At 40.9% G+C, this 15,777-nt stretch overlaps 1 protein-coding gene across 1 annotated transcript in view; it reads left to right on the forward strand.

The window, feature by feature from the left end:
- The window catches only part of slc1a2b (solute carrier family 1 member 2b), a 165,491-nt gene that overhangs the window by 24,668 nt on the left and 125,046 nt on the right, over nt 1-15,777 (forward strand). The gene's annotated exons all lie outside the window — the stretch shown is intronic.

A 15,777-nucleotide genomic window follows, 5' to 3' on the forward strand; every position in this document is an offset into this window, starting at 1 on the left:
ATTTAAAACTGGCCATTCTTTCTGAGCCGTGGACCCGCTATATCACCGGACCGTTTTTGTCCATCCTAAGATCTGCTCCTCAACACCGTACTCTCTCTAAAAGCTCTATATGCAGTTCCTCCAACATCACGGCCTGGTTTTTGTCAGCTGAGGGACCTTTTATAGCTTGTCAGGTGGGCGCCTTTCCTCGTCAGGTCCAATCAATTGATTTGACTGTCATATGGCATACAAATTTCAAATCCAGGTGTGTAGAGCTTGTAGAGACTTGAGCAAGAAGGCTCAAAGCTGGAACTGCTGCCGGAGGGGCTTCTGAAAGGGTCTGAATACTTCTAGGAGGGAGAGGTTTCTAATTTTGATTTTTTAATAAACTGGGGGACTTTGCCCACTGCTAGCTTCACTTGCCAACCCCCATGCTGGTGATACACGCTAGCCTGTTTGCGGTTGTGCCGCTCACGTATGGGGAAGTGGATGTACAATTTAAATGGCTTGTTATTTTCATGGGAATTGTTGCATATGCATAATAGAACTAACTGTTTTACATTACAGCGAGTAATTAATAAAAAATAGTAACATGTAATAATTTGAATGTAAATTATGTTTCATGTCGCGTTTGAGTTTTTCATTGCGTAATACGATTTCGTTCTGTTTGGCTTTGAAATGAACACGTAAATATTTTTAAACTTACACTTTTACTGTAAAACTTTAGACAACAATTTTTGGAATTAACTTTTCGTCAAAATCGCATTGAATTTTGATTCCGTGTTTGGACTTACATCGTGACAACGCAACGTATAGCTGCCCGTGAGAGAATTTTGTTTCTTTCTTTCTAATAAATAAACCGACTTTTTCGAATGTTTGTCCCTGTGATTTGTTAATTGTCATAGCAAAAGCTATTCTAACGGGAAACGGTTAACGTTTTAATACAAATAGCATATCAAGATCTCATTTGGTGTCTAATGTCATTAGTGAAGGTGGACTACATTACCTTTCTTGTCGCCTGTTAAAATTTGACATGTCAGAATTGTTCGACCAATTTTGAACACAACTAATCTTATCCTATTGTATAGCCCATCACTCAGACATAAATTCTGCAATAACATTACGATACGTCCTTCTTTCAACAGTAATTCGTGTGGTGGAAGACCAGACGGTGTTAACGGTTGTAGATATTCTATGTCAGCGTTTCTCAGCCTTTACGTATTTGCGATGTCAGTTTTCAGAACAGTTTTAATCACGACCCCCTAACGTTTTTTTTAAAAGAAGCTCACTAATACCAATTTGTTCTTTTTTAATTAATGATATATCAGAGATACATATTTTATACTACCTACTTAACTTATATCGATATTTATCTAACTGTATATTTATTTTTCTAGTATCAGAATGTAGTTTAAGTTAATTTGTTTTGGTTTTAATAGATGTATTTCTCATATTTTCGATTCTTGTTTTCTTTTTTTCACATCTTCGCACCCCCCTTTTGTTACTTCGTGCCCCCCTAGGGTGACCCGCCCCACAGTTTGAGAACCATTGTTCTATGTAATATAGTAAGTTGATGTTTTCATCTTCCTCATCCTCACCACCAACTGCTTCATCATAGTCTATTGTTACGCATTTAACCAATTTGCCGTGTCACCCATCGACAATTTTCACATCAATTCGTTTGACTTCATCGTTTCTCGGTGCTAGGATTGCCCGTGTCCTCATTTTTTCTGTTGATAACCCTTTGGGATGAAATTCTTCAATAAGATTTGGACGTAATACATCTTCTTTAGTTGGAAACTTAAAGTGAGGAAAATGTAAACATTTATAAGAGCCGAGAGAGCAGGAACTGTGTGTGTCTGACAAAAACATTCATACGAATGAGAGCTGAGAGGATTGTGGGCGTGGCTGAAAATGGTTGAGAGGGGGGTGGGACTTGACAAAATCTCATGACCAAAGTCTTGCGGGACTTGAAAAAATCTTTTCCAAAAAGTCTCGTCTCGTCGCAGGATTTTCTCTGTATAACGGAGAGATTTGCAAACCTTTCTGCAAACGCGTCTTCACTTTGTCGTTGTGGGTTATTGAGTGGGGATCGATGGGTCAAAGTGGCAAACGTATCCACCAATCGATAAAGAAAGTGCAGGGGTCTGCAGACTTTCTGAACACACTGTAGGATTTCAGTTTTAGTTTTGTCCCGTCATGTTAGAAGAATGAACCTTACGTCTAGTGCGGCACAGTGGGAAGTGTTGCCGCCTTTCACCTCCATGAGCTGAGTCTTGGTCTGGTCACTGTCTCATCCCAGAACTTCAGCATGCCACTGTCTAGTAAAATGGCACTGCCCACCAGAGACTGACAGAACATGAGAATTGAAGGAGTGAAACCGACTCAAACCCAGAGCTATGGAATTGTCAGACAGTGGCATTGGCTGCCATGCTGCTCATCACGCCGCTCGTCTGACATACCGAATCTATTTTCTCGTGTTTTCCTGGCGGCCATCACCTTGCTGTTCTTTTTCATTTTCTCAGACACACGCTGGGCTTCACATTATTCATTTTTGCCCGGAGGTTATGCAAGCCTCAAATCCCACCATTGTGCTGACGTTGTCAGGTCTGCAGCGATGAATGGTTGTTGCCTCGTTGAGCTCGTTAGCACAGAGATGCTGCTGAGTGTCTTGTGGTGTCCAAGCTGGCATGCGCTCACATCTCCTGATTGCCCGGTGCATGAATTACAGCCTGTGTACAGGCGGAGTGCTGAAGAAAATGACACGCCGCGTGTAGGACCGCTCATTCGAGGTGCCAGGCCAATTTGTTGCTAAGAATAAACTCGCCTGCTTCGTGCCAATGTCTCCACGGGGTGTCGACAGTTGACTCGTGGAGAAGAGAAGCAACTCACAGGGCGCTCTGCCACGCACATCAGCACACATGCAGCTGCACAGAAGGTGACAACAGCTGCCGGTCAGGACTTTGACAGCAGTGCAAATGACACACTGAGTGGCATTGTGACACCTCCAGGGAAGTGGAGGGTGAACTCGCCGTGCACCATGACATCCGATGTGAGCTCCAAATGAATACATAGCACTGGACGCAAACAAAAAAGACCCCCATCATGCCACAGCGTTAGCAGCTGGTGTGGCCAAGGAAAGGAACCAGAATGAGCGGAGACCGCTGTGGAAAGTGAGAGAAGGAGATCAGCACGAATGATCTGGTGGCAGGCTACAGTGACATAAAAACAGCTGGCTGTCACCACTAATGAAGACAGAGCTCTGGACGGTCGAGGCAAAAATTCCAATGTGTAGTTTCAGCAAGTTTGGTAGAGGCACAGAAAAGCAAGGCGGGTATACAGTGAGAGGGTCCGATTCATTAACTGACTGTAAAGTGTCTCTTTAGTATTCTTGAAGTGATTATCTTGTACCTCAAATCAAAATGGCTGGCCATCATCACACCCAAAAATCTCTAGAAGTTAAGCTCTCCACAGTCCTCGCCACCCTCTCTAACCTTGGCAACACTGGGACTGTCCTGGAGTGATGTGAGTCCCACCTCTTTGGTAGGGAATATCAAGAGGGCTGTGAACCGAGTCCAGGACTGGAATGCCATGAGCCATTAACCAGAAAAAAAACCAGAGGCTAAGAACACAAGACTGAGATTGTTCAAGGTGATCACCCCGACCTGCAGTGCACTGTAAGCTTTAAAATGGACAAAACACCGGACATTTGTATATATTGAATTATGAAAATATTGTCTGCGTACTGTGTATCTATATATCAATATGTATGTCTATATCAATATCAATATCGATATCTATTTCAATACATATATCAATATCAATATATATATTTATATCAATATCTAAATCTATATCAATATCTATATCTATATATACAGTATATACATCAATATCTATATCAATATATATTTCCATAACTATCTATATATATAGTATGTCCACTGTTTTAATAAATGGGGATTATTTTTACCTCAAGCGTTAAACTGATTTCCAGGCCAAGACTGGAGACTCAACATGAACGACATCTCCTGGCCTGATGCAAAATCACCGTTGCAAGGCCTTCTGTATATCACTCTGATAACAGAGCAACACGGCCTTCGAGTGGGCCACATAACCACTTATACTGCGCTTCTATACATTGTGTTTAATGGTGCAACTTGATAAATCGGATTGTTTTTCTGTTAAATGCAATTTCAACAAAACCTCTAACACCTCCATCTGTGCCCTGCCCACCGCCCTCCATAAATAATGCATTGCCATGTAGGATAAACCTCACGTATAACTGAAAGGGGAACAAACATGCCGAGGTCCGCGAAACGTCCAGCACATCTGGAAATTTTACTTAGGATGGATTTACAATAAATAAATAAATCTGATATGAGCTAATTAATGTGCTACTTCATTACAAACTGGAAATTATGGGATCTATCTATCTATCTATCTATCTATCTATCTATCTATCTATCTATCTATCTATCTATCTATAATATAGTGCCTTTCACATCTATCTATCTATCTATCTATCTATCTATCTATCTATCTATCTATCTATCTATCTATTATATAGTGCCTTTCACATCTATCTATCTATCTATCTATCTATCTATCTATCTATCTATCTATCTATTATATAGTGCCTTTCATATCTATCTATCTATCTATCTATCTATCTATCTATCTATCTATCTATTTATCTATCTATCTATCTATTATATAGTGCCTTTCATATCTATCTATCTATCTATCTATCTATCTCTAGATGCACCGTAGGGCTAGTTTGCACCCTTCTCTCTTTTTCCACATAAAAATTATTAATTTTTTTTTTTCAGAGCAGGATTTGTGTTGTTTGTATTTATGTTAATCTGCTCTTCGACTTAATGACCTTTTTTTCCAGAATATGTGTTTTTTATTATTATTTGCAATTTTGTAGTGCTAAAGGTACAAAATTCCCCTACTTGTTGTTGTGGTCATAAAACATGAAAAAAAGTTAAGAATTGCACTTATTTGGGGGAAGACATGATTATTAATTGACACATAATTATCTAAGAAGTCAGCAACCTTTAAAATTGGTGATCATGTTGCTCCAAAAAATGCCCTGCCATGTCTTAGGTTTCTGATCGACCTGTCGCCCAAAGTGCACCTGCTTAGAGGTTCTTAAATAACAAATTAAAATATTGTGATCCATGTCACCAATTGCTTTGATTTTTTCTGCGTGTTTAAGTCTTCCAAACGGCATTGAATTTCATCTTATATTTTTTAAGTTATTAATATTTTTGTTTTCTAATGAAGTTTCAAATTGCCCTAGCATGAGCATTTTGAAAACTACTTTATAACTATTTTTATTTGTTTAATAACAATCAGGAGTGCTTAAGTCTGTTGTGGTTTGTCACATATATTTCCTAAATATATTTTTTTGTTTTTATGTTTTTATGTTTTTATAAATTTGGGGATCTTTGCAACTTGAAAACATGCTGTTAACCGACACTTCCAGTAAGGTTCTGCAGAGGATAGTGCTTCGGAAGAGGGCTTCAGGGCTGCTATTTACTGTTAGAGCGCCCCCTAGATGGAAGTCAATCGGCAAATGTTATTTAATCAGGTTTTCTTCAGTGTAAAACTTTAATAATTTTCCATTTAATCAAACATATAGTTATCCATTTAAGTATATCTGTGTTTAATTTTCCAAACATACATATCTGTATTATGTTAAGTGCTTTGTAACACAATTTATTATCGCTATCAAAGGCGCTATATACAACTTTTATAAACTGAATGTGGACTTCGAGTGCAGGAATTACTGGGTAAAAACATTTACTGTATATTATAATTTCAAGTGTCCGCAATCTAAAGATCTTTTTTTTAATTCTTTTTTTTTCTAAAAGTGTGTTTAATCTTTATATTACTTTTAAGAATACTATTTATTTATTTATTGGTAACTTACTGATATTCCCAGACAACTGACATAACACCTAATTTGCTTTCAAACGCACTTCATCCAATTGAGGGTTAAATGGCCAAATCCTGGACAAGTGCCATGAATATGGGAAAGGCGCTATATAAATAAAATTTATTATTATTATTATTATTATTATTATTATTATTATTATTATTATTATTATTATTATTGGCACGGTGGCGCAGTGGGTAGCGCTGCTGCCTTGCAGTTAGGAGACCCAAGTTCGCTTCCCAGGTCCTCCCTGCGTGGAGTTTGCATGTTCTCCTCGTGTCTGGTTGGGTTTCCTCCCACAGTCCAAAGACATGCAGGTCAGGTGGATTGGCGATTCTAAATTGGCCCTAGTGTGTGCTTGGTGTGTGGGTGTGTTTGTGTGTGTCCTGCGGTGGGTTGGCACCGTGCCCAGAATTGGTTCCTGCCTTGTGCCCTGTGTTGGCTGGGTTTGGCTCCGGCAGACCCCTGTGTTCGGATTCGGTGGGTTAGAAAATGGATGGATGGATTATTATTATTATTAAGGTGTCAGTCTAACGCGTGTCCCACTCATTCACATACTGGGGCCAATTATGAGTCATAAATCAACTTACCCTGCCTGTATTTTTGTAATGCAGAGTTCACATGGACAACAGTTAGGTGAGGTAGTAAAACTCAGGTTTCCGGATCTGTAAAGCAGTGGCACCACCCAGCAGGCACCATGCTGCCCGACTGATCATCCATGTATTCACTTTAAAAGGCCTCTTAGTACAGTTCAAGAGCAAAGGTGCAGGAGCCTACCTTTGCAGCATGGCAAGCAGGGCAGCAACCAAACCCAAATGGGATGCCTGTCAATACCAGGATGTATTCTCACCCACACACACACACACACACACATTGGACAAGATCAGAGTTTCTATCCAGCCATCTATTCAGTATCCAACCAGCTATATCCTAACTACAGGGTCACAGAGGTCTGCTGGAGACAATCCCAGCCAACACAGGGCGCATGGCAGGAAACAAACCCCGGGCAGGGCACGCAAGAACACACACACACCCACTTAGGGACAATTTAGAATCACCAATGCACCTCACCTGCATGTCTTTGGACTGTGGGAGGAAACCCATGCAGACACGGGGAGAACATACAAAGTCCATGCAGGGAGGACCTGGCAAGCGAACCCAGATGGGTCTCCTAACTGCAGCGCTACCCACTGCACCACTGTGCTGCCCTCAGAGTTTCTAAACCAATGTAATCTACAGAGCTGTGTCACATGATGACATGTCAATTTGTGACTCGCTTAATCCAGACCAGGGTCTCATATAGACTGGAGCCTATCCCAGCTAGCATAGGACACAAGGCAGGAACAAGCCCTGGGCAGCGCGCCAGTCCATCGCAGAGCAAGCACACACACGCACACACACCCCAAACACACACACACACAAGGCCCAGTTTAGCATCACCAATTCATCTAACTTGCATGTCTTTGCACAGTGGGAGGAAACTGGCGCAACTGGAGGACACCCACACAGCATGCAAACTCCACACGGGGAGGACCTGGGACGGCAAACCCGGTCACCTTACTGCGAGGCAGCAGTGCCACAACTGTGCCAACATGCCACCCTGTGCCACATGATGTGACAGCGAAATTCCATAATGTTGTGAAAAATATACAAAGACATGGAGACAATGACAACTTTATTATACTGTAGTACTCGGGTGTTGTACTGTGGTAGCCATTATGAATGCAGTGAGAAGTCAAGCAAAAATGACCTCTTTTATTGGCTAACTAGAAAGATTACAATATGGAAGCTTTCGAGGCAACTCGGCCCTCAGGGCCTAATGCCTAATACTGCAAGTTAAAATAAAGCCATTTATTACTCTACAGTTTATTCTTCACATTAACCTTTTAAGAATTATAATCATCTGATTGTTGTCACCATACCGTCTCTATTAAAGGCAATAGTGTCATGTTTAGAAAAGTTTTGGCTTTGAGAAGTTCTCTCCGTGATGACTGCCATATTAGAAGGCCTCAATATCAGGCAGGGCCGTTCTTAGCAGTTTGGGGGTCCTACGCGGTTCAGAAATGTGCACCCCCTGAATGGGGGCGAGTCGTCTTGAGCCCAGGAAGGTGTTCTAATAGATGACCAGTAGACCTACACGTATGCTTGTGTGAATGCAGAGTGTTAAAATATTGATTTTGTTCTGGATCTGGTAAAGGCCGGTAATACAGGGTATCTCATGATTTGATGGGGATCTCTCTGAATGAATTCCAAAATGAATCTCTAATATTAACATTTGCTAAAGTGCATTTGGCAAAGTTACAATGGCGTGACAATATTATTAGGGATTTAGGTGAAGATTGCAATTTGGATAATAAATTACCATTGCTAATGAGACTAAGAGAGGCACAGAACTGAATTTCCTGAAGACTTCAATTAACTTAAGAAATCGACTTTCTGCACTTTCATCCTGGTGAAATCCTTTATCAGCTCCGAATAATCAAGGGTCTGGCCAACATCCTGCTCAATTGATGTTAATGATACAATACAGTTTATTTTTGTATAGCCCAAAATCACACAGGAAGTAAAGCAATGGGCTTTAACAGGCCCTGCCTTTTGACAGCCCCCCAGCCTTGACTCTCTGAGAAGACAAGGAAAAACTCCCAATAAAAACCTTGTAGGGAAAAATGGAAGAAACCTCGGGAAAGGCAGTTCAAAGAGAGACCAGGTAGGTTGGGAATGCCATGTTAATGCCATGCCATTCATGCGTGACACACGACGTCAGGGACTGGCACAGACGGCTGTAGTGCCAGGGGCATGACAGGGGCACCAGGCCCACAGCCCGATAACAAACAAAAAAAAAATTGTAAGTCGGGGCCCCCCTCACGGTCGGATGCTTAGATAGATAGATAGATAGATAGATAGATAGAGTGAAAGGCACTATATAATAGATAGATAGATAGATAGATAGATAGAGTGAAAGGCACTTTATGATAGATAGATAGATAGATAGATAGATAGATAGATAGATAGATAGATAGATAGATAGATAGATAGATAGATAGATACTTTATTAATCCCAAGGGGAAATTCACATAATCCAGCAGCAGTATACTGATACAAAGAAACAATATTAAATTAAATAGTAATAAAAATGAAAAAAAATTAAAATAGAATTAATGTTAGCATTTACTCCCCCGGGTGGAATTGAAGAGTCGCATAGTGTCGGGGAGGAACGATCTCCTCTGTCTGTCAGTGGAGCAGGACGGTGACAAAAGTCTGTCACTGAAGCTACTCCTCTGTCTGGAGATGACACTGTTCAGTGGATGCAGTGGATTCTTCATGATTGACAGAGTTTGCTCAGCGCCCGTCGCTCTGCCACAGATGTTAAACTGTCCAACTTTAATCCTACAATGGAGCCTGCCTTCTTAACAAGTTTGTCCAGGCGTGAGGCGTCTTTTCATCTTCATGCTGCCACCCCAGCACACCACCGCATAGAAGAGGGCACTCGCCACAACCGTCTGGTAGAACATCTGCAGCATCTTACTGCAGATGTTGAAGGATGCCAACCTTCTCAGAAAGTAAAGTCTGCTCTGAGCTTTCTTACACAGAGCATCAGTATTGGCAGTCCAGTCCAATTTGTCATCCAGCTGCACTCCCAGATATTTAAAGCTCTGCACCCTCTGCACAGTCACCTCTGATGATCACGGGGTCCATGAGGGGCCTGGGCCTCCTAAAATCCACCACCAGCTCCTTGGTCTTGCTGGTGTTAAGGTGTAAGTGGTTTGAGTCGCACCATTTAACAAAGTCTTTGATTAACTTTCTGTACTCCTCCTCCTGTCCACTCCTGATGCAGCCCACCATAGCAGTGTCGTCAGTGAACTTTTGCACGTGGCAGGACTCCGAGTCATATTGAAAGTCTGATGTCTATAGATTAGTTGGCGTAAGCCTAAGAGCGTCCCTGTATCAGGCCTTTGTGTTTGCTATTATTTTATTAAATGTAAATGGTCTTGCTAAGATGCAATTGTCACTCTATACAAAAAACAATATGATTTAAGTGACGCTATGTGTTATTGTAATTGCATAAAAATAAAATATAACGTAATGTAAATCATTTCTGCTGATCGAGTGGAGTCTAAATGATTGTGTCGCACATGCAGATCTGCTTGTTGTATTTCAGAAGGTTTATGATGTCATATTGTATTTAAATTCTCTAACATGAACAGCAGTCAAGTAAGAATCCATAGTAACGTACGGTAAATTCTAAAGTGCAAAACTCAAATAAGCAGCACATTAAAAACGCTTACCTGAATGCTATCAATAATGAGAGTCAAATAAATCAATTGTAATAATATGTTGCTAAGCATAATTATGATATTACAGCAATAACAGAAACCAGGACATGGAGGGGCAGACGTTTAACAGGAAGGACAGACAGAAGTGAGAAGGGGGGCCTTGTTGTTCTTTTTGTCAGACAGAATTTAAAACTCAAGGCCTCTTCATTTGGACGATGAGCCCACCTAAGTGAGGACGTCTGGATTTGTCAGGGATGAGGCCTAATTTTAGGAGTGTGTTACAGACCCCCAGTGCAGACAGCAATATAATTTACTAATATGAACTAATTACCATAACCAGTGAGGGGGGAGCCTGTCTGCAGTTTGTAATAATCCGATGGAATTGAGGGTGTGCATGTGATTGGACCACTGGGGTCAGCTGACCAGCATAGCATTCAATTCTCAGCGTTTTTGATGAGCGAAGAGAAACAGAGGTGGCAGAGCATGAAAGGGATAAACTGGAATAAGACAGAGAGCAAAGAGCAGTGGAGCCGCTTTAAAAACATTTCCACCGGACGCAGGACAAGTTCATCCCAAAATCTGGAATTAGAAAATAAAGAAATATTGTCCTGTTTGAAAAAACAATCTTTTTGTTATATGGTCTGGGAGTGTCATCACTTCATGTGTAAATCACATCAAAAGACACGTCTCAATTTTAAATCAAGAAAAATTCAGCATTTAATCTAATGCATGTTGAATCATTATTAGTGCATATGCTTTATCGAATACTTCAATTATTTTTGTCCTGCTTATTCCCTCCAACTCAGCATCAAAAGCACCAGAACTCGTCCACTCAGCAGTTACAGACAGGGCAGCCAGACGACACCTGCTGTCACATGTACTGTTCCAGTTTGAAGGGACACTTCAAATGACCAGCATGTCACAGCAGTGTGGGACACAAAGCCATACAGACATATGGGGGACATGAAAACGTGACCGAGACAGACCTGCAAATCAAATAACTGCAAACCTTCAGGAATAAATGGTGAAAATGTGGACCACTAACCGCCCACCGGAATTCTGGACCACAACAGTAGTGTAGGGTCAGCGGTCTGTGATATTCTTCTAGCGTTTCTATCTTCTGATTATTGATTTTTCTAAAAAAAAAAAAAAATCACATTGACTGGGAAGGCCTTGGCCTGCTGAGTTCCTATTAAGTACAGAAACATGTAAAAGTGCTCAGTTGGTAGTGAGACCCTCATCATGCCTGCTTCCACTCTCACAGGGGGCTTGTTTCTCACAGTCAAATGTCAGCTGGGCAACCCTGTGCAGTTCTGTCATTTAATCTACTGTCACTTTGTCTTATAATACAACGAAAAAGATGAAAATTTATGATCTACTGCTGAATAAACATGCAGCAACAATACAGGACTGAGTATAACGACACAACAGACCTAAAGGACTAATGTGAGCAAAATAAAACAACTAAAATATTCAAATTTTAAATGAACAAACATCAAATAGAGTACTGTACAGGCATAGAGAATACTATACTCAAATAGAAATACTAAGAGTAGGATGAAAAAAATAAATCAAAATACATATTGCCAGTTATCAGAGTGCTTTAATCTAATGCTGTACTGGGTGAACATCCTTAAGGTTTATTAATGGCACCAGCCCATTGATTATATGAGACATCGTTGTCCAGTATGAAGGCATTGGGAGCCGCAGCCTACTGTGGGAACAATGGGCTTAAAATAAATGAAACGATCTATAGGAGTGGTACAGCTAAACATTTGATTAAATGTCACCATTTCAGGATACAAAAATGTCCTTTTTTTGGCATGTAACAAAAGTTCCCTAAAAGTTACAAATTTGCCCTTTTTAGATTACAAAAAGGCCTTAACATCTATCCTGTCAATCTATTTATTTATTTGATGGGCTTCTGTATCTATCTATCAATCCATCCATTGTCCAACCCACTGAATCCTAACACAGGGTCACAGGGGTCCGCTGGAGCCAATCCCAGCCAACACAGGGCGCAAGGCAGGAACCAATCCCGGGCAGGGTGCCAACCCACCACAGGACACGCACAAACACACCAAGCACACACTAGGGCCAATTTAGAATCGCCAATCCACCTAACCTGCATGTCTTTGGACTGTGGGAGGAAACCCACGCAGACACGGAGAGAACATGCAGACTCCACACAGGGAGGACCCGGGAAGCGAACCCGGGTCTCCTAACTGAGGCAGCAGTGCTACCCACTGCCCCACCGTGCTGCCCTCTATCTATCTATCTATCTATCTATCTATCTATCTATCTATCTATCTATCTATCTATCTATCTATCTATTATATAGTGCCTTTCACACTATCTATCTATCTATCTATCTATCTATCTATTATATACTGCCTTTCACATCTATCTATCTATCTATCTATCTATCAATCTATCTATCTATCTATCTATCTATCTATTATATACTGCCTTTCACATCTATCTATCTATCTGTCTATCTATCTATCTATCTAGCTATCTATCTATCATATAGTGCCTTTCACATCCATCTATCTATCTATCTATCTATCTATCTAAGATAGATAGATAGATAGATAGAACTTTATTTGTTTGGAGGGGGAAATTTGTTTTTCTGCAGAAGCTTTTTAAATAAATAAATACATAAAGTGTTATAAATATTGTGCCAAGCAACAATCCCCCTCACATAAATAATAGAACAATATTTTAAGTGATCGCAGTCCAGTATGTTCACCTTCATGTTTATGGATCCCACATCCCATGACTCCCCCAGTGCCACATTAGGGGGTGTTAAGTAAGGCTGCTGTATTTTTTTTTTTTTCATTTTCTCCTGCCATGCTACATTTACATAGAGATTGTCTTGGGGCAAGGTGAGGCCGCCTCTAATAAAGTCGAATTTAACCCTTCATTCAAAAATGCTTACAATTTTATGTTCAACATATTAAACTACAGTGATAAGAAAGAAAGAAAGAAAGAAAGAAAGAAAGAAAGAAAGAAAGAAAGAAAGAAAGAAAGAAATTCAATCTAAAATAGCATGGTTCTTCTTTTCTACATGCTGTATTTTGACTTTGTCGCAAATTTCAAGACGGAGTGGACGTTTAACATGCTATATCTGTACTCTGGTGAATAATAATAATAATAATAATAATAATAATAATAATAATAATATTGTGTGGTTTAATGGCAACATTGTTCCTCTTTTAACTAAAATGCAAGCATTATGGATATGTTAGTACATTTACCTTCCATGCTCTTTTTCCTTGATAAATCCTATGCGTCTGCGTGTTTTTAATGACCACAGGGGGCGCTGTTTTACAGTAACTTTTTCTTTTTGATTTACAAGATGACAAAGGTATCGAAAACAACAACATGTCTTTCTTTAGCACGTTTTCATGCATAGCTGGTAGCTCAAAGGGCTTTACAACTTGTCCAGAAGAACAGATGACAGACTATTTGAAAAATGGATAAATTCAATAAAAAAAAAAACAAAACAAATAAGCTCATAGGAATTAACCTGAAAGGAAAACTTGAAAGGTCACATTTAAAGGACCCTTGTCATGCGGACTGAACCCCTCAGAGTTGTCATATTAACCTAAGGTGTCAAGTGATGTATTCATCATTTGAAATTTAAGATTAAATTATATCAAAATATGGAATGTGAGGAAATGTGAGGTTTATATACAGAAGTAAAACTGCTCAGGGGGTCTTTGTCTAATTCCTTTTGTGCACAAAGGCGCATGGAGAGGAGAAGCGAGGGAAGGACAGGAAGGTGTAACACAAAGAAATGGACACACATTGAAGTTGCCCGAGGTGAAGTTGGCAGCAAGCAGAGCAGGAGAGCAATGTGAGAAAAGATGAGGCTGGCATGGATCCTAAGTGCCAGAAGTGGGGGGGTTGTTGGTGGTCTGCATAAAGGAAACTCACAGGCAAAGTGGTGGGAACAGGAAAGGTTGAGAAAAGCCTCATTGAGCGAGTCCACTTGTGCTTCAGGGGATGAGCCTTAAAAATGTGAATGAGCCGCTGAGGTGAAGTGGTCAGTCCACCGGCGGGGGTCTTGTGTGCTGAATACTGATGCCATAGGCCAGATGTGATCTTGATATCTTGATATTTACTATACGTGTGTTTTAGTGAAGTGGTCCACGTGTTGCTCTGGAGCTGTCGCTTGTGTAGACTGACATCCATCACCCAAACTGGAGAAACAAAGCAGCTGAGCCTTAAAGAACAGAATGGTCTGAATATAGCGCCTTTCATACTCCTTATAGATCTTTCTTATTATGTATTCTTTAAGCGTTTTTTTATTCTTTATTTGCCATACAGTTTGTCATTTTTTGGGTACCCCAACTTACCCTCCAGAGAGTTCTTTGGGGTCAGAGCACAGGGTTAACTATTTTGTACAGCAACCCCGTGGTGATTCCAGGTTAAGGACTCAATGCGGTGGCATCACTTCTGTCACTGTCATGGATTCAAACCAGCAGCCTTTGATTTGCTAGCCCAGGCATTCTTGATCCTCGTTGATTAGGACCACCGATCATGAAGAGCATGGAAATGTTAATCTTTAGCAAGCTGTGGAATATTTGGCGTCTGCCACTTCTCACACTCGGGACTTAAAGCCCCCTTTAAGTCACTGACCTCAATTCAGACGCGGCTTCAAACCCCTCCAAATCTCTGTGTGTTTCTTCCTGCCACATCCTAAAGATGTACAGCTGACAGCAACGAGTCAATGGGGGCTTTATGTAGGGACCCTGGCCGTGCTGCCATGTTTCAAAGATATGTGTTTGTGTGTGTGTGTCTGTGTGTGTGTGTGTGTCTGTGTGTGCCAGTGTGTGTGCGCGTGTCTGTGTGTGTCTGTGTGCGTGTCTGTGTGGTCTGAGCATGTCCTGTAGTGGGACGATGTCCTCATGCAGCTCCCTATGTTTGAAGAACTTAATTTACTTTGAACAGATGAGTACAACTGACACGGCCACATGCACTGCAAACAATGGAGTTACCTGGCGTTATGTAAGAAATTCCAACAGAGTGTAATTGCAGACTGCAGGACCTACGCGGTCAGTCATGTAATGCCCCGATATCACGAAACGCCCTCAATGTCAGTCATGTAATGCCCATCACATTAGACTATGATTAACAACAGGACCCCATTACACTACGGTTAAGATTAGGGATGTAGTAGCGTTGTGTGAGTCAAAGGGCGTCTTGTGACTGGCGTTGTGGGCATCACCTGATCTTTCTCATAGGTACTGCAAGCTGCTGCGCGACCCTTCTCAGAAATTCAGCATATCGACATATTCAGTCAGTCTGTCATTGTCCAACCCGCTACATCCTAACACTGCCCAACTGATCATCCACGTATTCACTTTAAAAGGCCTCTTAGTACAGTTCAAGAGCAAAGGTGCAGGAGCCTACCTTTGCAGCATGGCAAGCAGGGCAGCAACCAAACCCAAATGGGATGCCTGTCAATACCAGGATGTATTCTCACACATACACACACACACACATTGGACAAGATCAGAGTTTCTTTCCAGCCATCCATCCATTATCCAACCCGCTATATCCTAACTA

This window comes from Polypterus senegalus, chromosome 1, assembly GCF_016835505.1.
Source record: "Polypterus senegalus isolate Bchr_013 chromosome 1, ASM1683550v1, whole genome shotgun sequence".
Lineage (NCBI taxonomy): Eukaryota > Metazoa > Chordata > Cladistia > Polypteriformes > Polypteridae > Polypterus > Polypterus senegalus.